We start from the raw sequence: 7500 nt of genomic DNA, 5'->3' as shown, positions 1-7500 counted from the left end.
TGTTGTAAGCACGTTATTTTTTTCCACAAGAGACGGCAACATGACAGCAACATCAAATTATGAGGCTAAAAGGAAACGTCTGTTTCTAACGTTGTGGAAACAGATATTTACATGGGTACAACACGACCCATGTATGTGGGAGTGATGTTTTGCATAGTTTTTAAAGATTTTTAAGTCCGCCACCTTTTGTTTTGCAATAAAATACCTGCACATTTTCCATACTGCTATATTTTACTGCTAAATATTTTAACGTTTTAAAAATATTTAAATTCTATATATAGTTTGTAAGTAATAATTTCTGGCTTTTAGTAGAGATATGGTAGATAAATTATATGAGAAACATGTTTTGTTTGCCAAATAAATGGATCCAATAGGATTTGCATTGTAAACATTAAATAAAAGTTAAAATGTATTATTAAATGTTTTATTTAACATCTAAAGTTTTTTCGTTACAAGACTCCCAAAATCATTCTTGTTCACAATATTCTGCGCAGAAATGGCAAAAAATATTTGCAGATTCTGTCTGGCCAAACATATAAGTGACGTCTTAATGAAATTAATACATTTGTTTAAATAAATCTATCATTTATAACACCATGTAAATAATTCTATTTCTAAACCAAGGTGCGTGCCAAATTCCGAATAGCATTCACATGCACTGTTACATTCCATTGATAAGAAACATGAGCAACCAATCAAATATCAATGTAAATCATCAAGAAAAACTGCTTGTATTTTAATTGTAAACCATAATCTTAATTTCATTTCTTTCCAAACATTGTTAACGTCATTGCGGTGTCCATTTTTTTCTCATTTATAACAACACGACAATTATTTTAGTTTCATACCGAGTCGAAGCCAATTTATTATTATGTTAGTGTTTACAGGACACAATTGTATACAGTTGACTCGTTATTTTATGTAGACATATACATGAATTATAATGATTTCATATATATTTATATATAAACATCAAGTATCATTTTTAATGGGAAAAAAATACCACATCATATACAGGGTTGTGTATATATTAAATAAAAGCACTTCTGACTAAATTCTCAGATAAAAAAAAATAAAGAAAAAAGCATACAGAGTTTAAGGAATGAAACATTTCAGACACACATAAAAAATCCACTACATATATATATCCATATGTGTGTATTGAAATGCATTAGAAGAGTATACATATACATATATTTACACATTTTTTGCATTTTCTTTTTTATCTTTTTTTACTTTAACCTTATTTATTTATTTATGTATTTATTTTTGCTTAAACAGCAGGTAAACACAGCGGTCTGAGTGAGTCAAGACCAGAAGACTTCATAGATGTGAGTAATATTTATACTAATCCTTGTGCTGATATGTTGATATTATGAGTTGCAGATCGATTATACTAAAAAGTTCGTTTGACACATGTAATCAACAATAAAATAATAGCAATTAGCAAATACGTGTCGTATGTATTCATAGCTTAAACAGGTCTGCTGGTTCTTTGTACATTGAGTCAACACAGTGCATATAAACCACAACATCACATCCTCCTCATCTACGGAGGCTCTTTCTGCCGTCACCATCAGCAGCATTAAAAGGTCAAAACAGAAAAAAATACAGAGAGCATTTGTCTGTCAGAGACATAAATAGACTGTAATTCAGTGCAAAATCATTGTATACTGGATGTTTTTACACTTAAAATAACTACTTTTGTTTTATATGTAAACTAAAGTGTTTCTCTTTTGTTAAATTCTGAAAATAAAAAAGGTTGTAAATAATAAAGGTGAAATATAACAAGAGCTCTCTCAAGATAAACAAAACAAATGACTAAATATCATAAGAAACACAAAATTAAATGTAAACACCAGACTTACGTGAGTAATACAGTCATTTACACTTTACATTGACAGAAATGATAAGTCATAATATCATATTTCATTTATAATGATTTAAATGAAATTTATAATGATCCGAGGTGTCCAAATCTGAAAATAAAAGCATAATTTAAATCTGATTATCTCAAAGATTTCTGCTGACATGTTTGTGTGTAAGCTTTGCTAACTTTGACTACACTGCAGAAAAAAACGATTTACTTAATTAGCATTTTTGTCTTGTTCCTGTAAAAAAAAACAACAATAAACATTCTTAAATCATTTACTTGAGAAGTAAACATATATAACATATTAATAAAAAGTTATATTAATATATATATATTTATGTTTTAAACTCATTTACCTGATGATCAATATATCATGCAATTTCTATTCATTAATAAATGTGTGTTAAGAATGTTGTAAAACAAGACAAAAGCTTTTTATTTCTGAAGTGCACACATATTAAAGGCCCTTTCGCAATGTGCATTGGTCAAATGTTGTATCGCAGCATTCAAATTTACTGTAAGTTTCAACTTCGACCTTGTTGAAGAAAGTATGGAGCTTAAAATATGCCAAAACCATCTGATTTGAACTTTGGTAATTTGAATTAATAACAATTGTAATTAAATAAAAATGAGTATTATATGCCGTTACATTTTTATTTTAATTTCCTAATTTAAATTTCTTAACTTGAACATGGAATATCTTAATTTAGCACAGCATATTTATTAAAGCAGCTTTTTGATAAACATTTTCAAACTTTCAAAGATTTTTTCGTTCTGATTTCCTGGTGAACTGAATACCCACTTTGTAAAAATACGGTTTCAAGTTTTCAAGATGAAGAAATTGAAACTGTAATTGTACAAACTGGATATCTGCAGTATAAAAATGTAGGAAAAAACAAATCTGAAAATACGTCTATAAAAATCTGCCATGAAAAAAAAAAATCAGTTGTCTTAAATTACAGATGTTCAATGTTCAACTTAAATATCAACTGAAGAAATTTAAATTCAAACATTTTTAATGGCATATAATATTCAGTTTTATAAAAAAAAACAATTGTTAATATTTAAATGAACAAAATTCAAATTCAGATTGTTTTGGCATATTTTAAGCTCCATATAAAGCCCTAATTAAAGGAATCAATTCCCATCTTTTACAGCTCATGAAAGTTATATTGCTGGAAGCATAAGAGCTGAATTCAGTCTAAAGCATCAACATGTGAGCTCAGGACTGCCGTCTTGAGAGTTTCCACCTTCATTCCTAAAAATGTCACACTACTTGAGCGCGTTTTGCATTTAAATCGATGAGGCAGAGACACTTGCTCTGATCTCATTCACATTTAATTATTAATTCACTGAGATTGAAGGTCTGGAGTAAAACAGTAACCTTTTCATGACATCTGATGAAGACAAGAAGCAGCTGCTCTCCCTGCATCTCATTTAATCCTTTCTTTTAAGGTCTTTTTATACCTTCCAAAGATTTAAGACAAGACACTACAGATGAACAGAGTTTAGAAAAGTTGAAATGTATCACACAGAAAGTTTAAATTAGGATTTATGTTTTTTTTGAATGGTTTGGATGTGATATCTAAATAAATATTGTTATTTTCAAAAAAATCCTAAAAGTTTTAACTGGAAACTGGATAAAAACACTCAAAATTGGTTTTATTTTGCTAAAAAAAATAGCTGAAGGGAGTTTGGATATCTCTTTATAACATAAATAATAAAAAAAGTACTTTAGCAGTCAGAAAATCTTTTGTGTGTGTGTGTGTGTGTGTGTTAAGGCATAAAATGTTATAGAAATCAGACAAAATGATATATCAAAAAACCTTACAGTTAAAACCTTCAAAATACAGATATGAATAAAACTGTTCAGTTTAGTGGATGTAAGTGCTGCTGAAGTAGAAAAAAAATCATTTTGAGAAAATCTAAAGATTTGTGTTGTATTCCGATAGACTTAACGAAACACTGGATAGAACCAGATTCAAAATTATAGTTTCATTTTGCTGACATGTTAGACATAAAAGTTTTTCTGAAGGGATTTTGAATATCTTTTTTTATCACTCCATAAATCAGAAATTACTGTCAGAAATCAGAAAAATGCAGTTTTGCCTTTTTAGGGATGAAATGCTACAGAAATCAGACAAAATGATAAATCATCTAACCCCACAGTAAAAACCTTTAGAAAATAGATATGAATAAAACTATTAAGTTTAGTGCATGTAAGTGTTGCTGAAGTAGGAAAAAAAACTAAATTTAGAGAAAATCTAGTTTAAAGATGCATGCAGTAATTGAAATGTAAAGTTATATAAATCAGACAAAGATTTATTTGAACAAACCCCACAGTAAAAACCTTCAGAATTCACATGGGAATAAAATTATTAAGTTCAGTGCATGTAAGGACTGCTAAAGTAGAATTATTTTTTCTTTTTTAAAACAGCCTTTAAAATGTGTGTGGTAATTGAAATTTAAAGCTATATAATCAGGCAAACAATTAAATTTGAACAAACCCCACAGTAAAAACCTTCAGAATACAGATGTGAACAAAATTACTCACTTTAGTGCATCGAAAAGCTGTTAAAGTAGAAAAAAAAAAAACTTTTTTAAACGGCTTTTAAAAATATGTGGTAATTGAAATTTAAAGCTACATAAATCAGGCAAACAATAAATTTGAACAAACTCCACAGTAAAAACCTTCAGAATGTATAAATTAATAAAAGTTATTAAGTTAGTGCATAAAAGTGTTGCTAAAGTAGAAAAAACTTCTAAACTTTTAGAAAAATGTACTTTAAAGATATGTGCGGTAATTGAAATGTAAAGTTATATAAAACTGACAAAAAATTTAATTTGAACAAACCCCACAGTAAAAACCTTCAGAATTCAGATGGGAATAAAATTATTAAGTTTAGTGTATGTAAGGACTGCTAAAGTAGAATTTTTTTTTTTTAAACAGCCTTTAAAATGTGTGTGGTAATTGAAATTTAAAGCTACATAAATCAGGCAAACAATGAAATTTGAACAAACCCCACAGTAAAAACCTTCAGAATGTAGAAATTAATAAAAGTTATTAAGTTAGTGCATAAAAGTGTTGCTAAAGTAGAAAAAACTTCTAAACTTTTAGAAAAATGTACTTTAAACATATGTGCGGTAATTGAAATGTAAAGTTATATAAAACTGACAAAAAATTTAATTTGAACAAACCACACAGTAAAAACCTTCAGAATACAGATGTGAACAAAATTACTAACTTTAGTGCATCTAAAAGCTGTTAAAGTAGAAAAAAAACGTTTTTAAACGGCTTTTAAAAATGTGTGGTAATTGAAATTTAAAGCTACATAAATCAGGCAAACAATGAAATTTGAACAAACCGCACAGTAAAAACCTTCAGAACGTAGACATTAATAAAACTATTATGTTTAGTGTATGAAAGTGTTTCTGAAGTAAAAAAATAAATAAATAAATAAATTATGAGAAAACAGCCTTTAAAAGTTGATTGAAATGCAAGGTTATATAAATCAGACAAAAATGAAACTTGAACAAACCGCACAGTAAAAACTTTAAGAATATAGATGTGAATAAAACTATTAAGTTTAGCTCTTGAAAGTGTTTCTGAAGTAGAGATTTTTTTGTGAAAACAGAATATAAAGAAATGTGCAGTAATTGAAATTCAAAGTTATATAAATCAGGCAAAAATGAAATTTGAACAAACCCCTCAGCAAAAGTCTTCAGATTAAAGACAGCAATAAAACTTACGTTTGGTTTGTGTAAGCACTGCCAAATTTGAGAAAAACTATTTAGATTTTTAAGATATGTCTTGTAATTGAACAAAATTAAACAAAATAAACACTTAATTGTGTATATTGGAAATCCTCTTTTCACTAGTCTGAAAGTAGACAAGCTACTAAAGCAAAACTGACAAGTACATAAAAAAAAATCTGTGGTGTCTCGCCTTAAATCGAACTATTTCTCTTTGTTCCAGTGCATCAAATACAACTAAACCTTGTCTTCATAAAGTTTTTCATAAATCTGTTCAAGTACTTGTGTATCTGCTTAAATCCACCATGTCTTCTTTAAAATGTTAAGTGTTTTTATTTATTTCAGCAGTTTTAAATATTTCTCAGCATAACCCTTCAAATCTTCATAAATCTTAAAGAGACAGTTCACCCAAAAAATGCAAACGACCTCATCATTTACTCTCCCTCTTGTGGTTTTAAACCTTTATGAGTTTCTTTCTTCGGTAACACTTTACAATAATGTTCATTAGTTAATGCATTTACTAACATAAACTAACCATGAATAACACTTGTACAGCATTTATTAATCATAATTGAACATTTACTAATGCTTTATTAACCTCCAAATGCTTGTTAACATTAGTTAATGCACTAAAGTTAACAACAAACAAGTGTATTTTCATTGACTAACGTTAACTAACATGAACAAATACTGTAGTAAATGTATTGTTTATTGTTTGTTCATGTTAGTAAATGCATTAATTAACATTAACTATTGTAAAGTGTGACCCTTTCTTCTGTCGAACACAAAAGAAGATATCATGAAGAATTCTGTTTGCTAGGAGCCATTGACTTTCTATAATAATAATAAAAAAAAATACTAAGGAAGTTCAAGCAACCAGCGATTTTCAAAATATCCTGTTTGTGTTCAACAGAAGAATCTCAATCAGGTTTTGAACAAGTGAAAAGGTGAAAAAATGATAACAGAATTGTCATTTTTGGTTGAACTATGTCTTTAAGTCTTCTTTTCATCCACATATTGTTCCCCCTGGTCACGTTGTTAACCTATAAAACTACATTATTCCTTATTTCCATATTGTACATTTTTTATATATTAATAAAATGTTCACACGCATGCAATCAGAACTAGTTGTCATAAGTTAAACCTGTCCACAGCATGAGTTAATTTGAGTTAAACCTGTCCTCTGTGCACAGAGGTAAGATAGTGCAAATGTGAGAGGGCCGAAATCCTCTCAAATCTGGAACGTCATGCATAGAAACCCTTCAAATAAAAGCCCAGCAACAACAACAACAACAACAACAACAACAACAAAAGACTCCTTATTTACACAAGAACCAAACTGCAGTACAAAAAAAGATTTTCTTATTACAAATGTCAAAATCTTTTCAAATTAAAATACACTTACTCAAGAAGCAAAATGACTGAAAAAGACATGAGAAAAATACGCCAATGCAGTTAAAAAGAGTTATTTTTCTTCGAATTAAGATGTTTTAGATAACATATAACAAACGATTTGAATTTGGATATGTTTAACAGAATAACATTCTTAATATTCTGTCTTTTTGCTTCTAGATTTCATTTCTTTTTTAATATCTATAAATGGAAAATGAAACCAGAAAGTAAACAATACATAAACTCATTTTTGCACTGTTTAAGAGACTAGTAGACTAGAGTATGCTGGCGATACCTGGTGAGATCCTGTGGATCTGAATGTTTGCTGGGACGGTTGTGTATTTAGTGAAAAGTTGAAAAGTGTCCTGAGATTTTTTTGTTTCTGTTTTTGTCTCATGTCTAAAGTCACACTAGCAGCTTTATATACATAATAAACCTGACAACAATGATCGATAATGAAACACAGAATCAAGCCAAACCGC

The 7500-nt window shown here is 28.7% G+C and overlaps 1 protein-coding gene across 1 annotated transcript in view; it reads right to left on the bottom strand.

The window, feature by feature from the left end:
- Positions 1-7500, bottom strand: part of LOC130220640 (RNA binding protein fox-1 homolog 3) — a 78720-nt gene that overhangs the window by 1637 nt on the left and 69583 nt on the right. The gene's annotated exons all lie outside the window — the stretch shown is intronic.

The sequence above is a fragment of the Danio aesculapii genome, chromosome 3 (genome assembly GCF_903798145.1).
Source record: "Danio aesculapii chromosome 3, fDanAes4.1, whole genome shotgun sequence".
In the NCBI taxonomy this organism is placed as follows: domain Eukaryota; kingdom Metazoa; phylum Chordata; class Actinopteri; order Cypriniformes; family Danionidae; genus Danio; species Danio aesculapii.
Note: the sequence above shows the minus strand (reverse complement) of the source record. Positions and strands in the feature narration are given on the sequence as shown.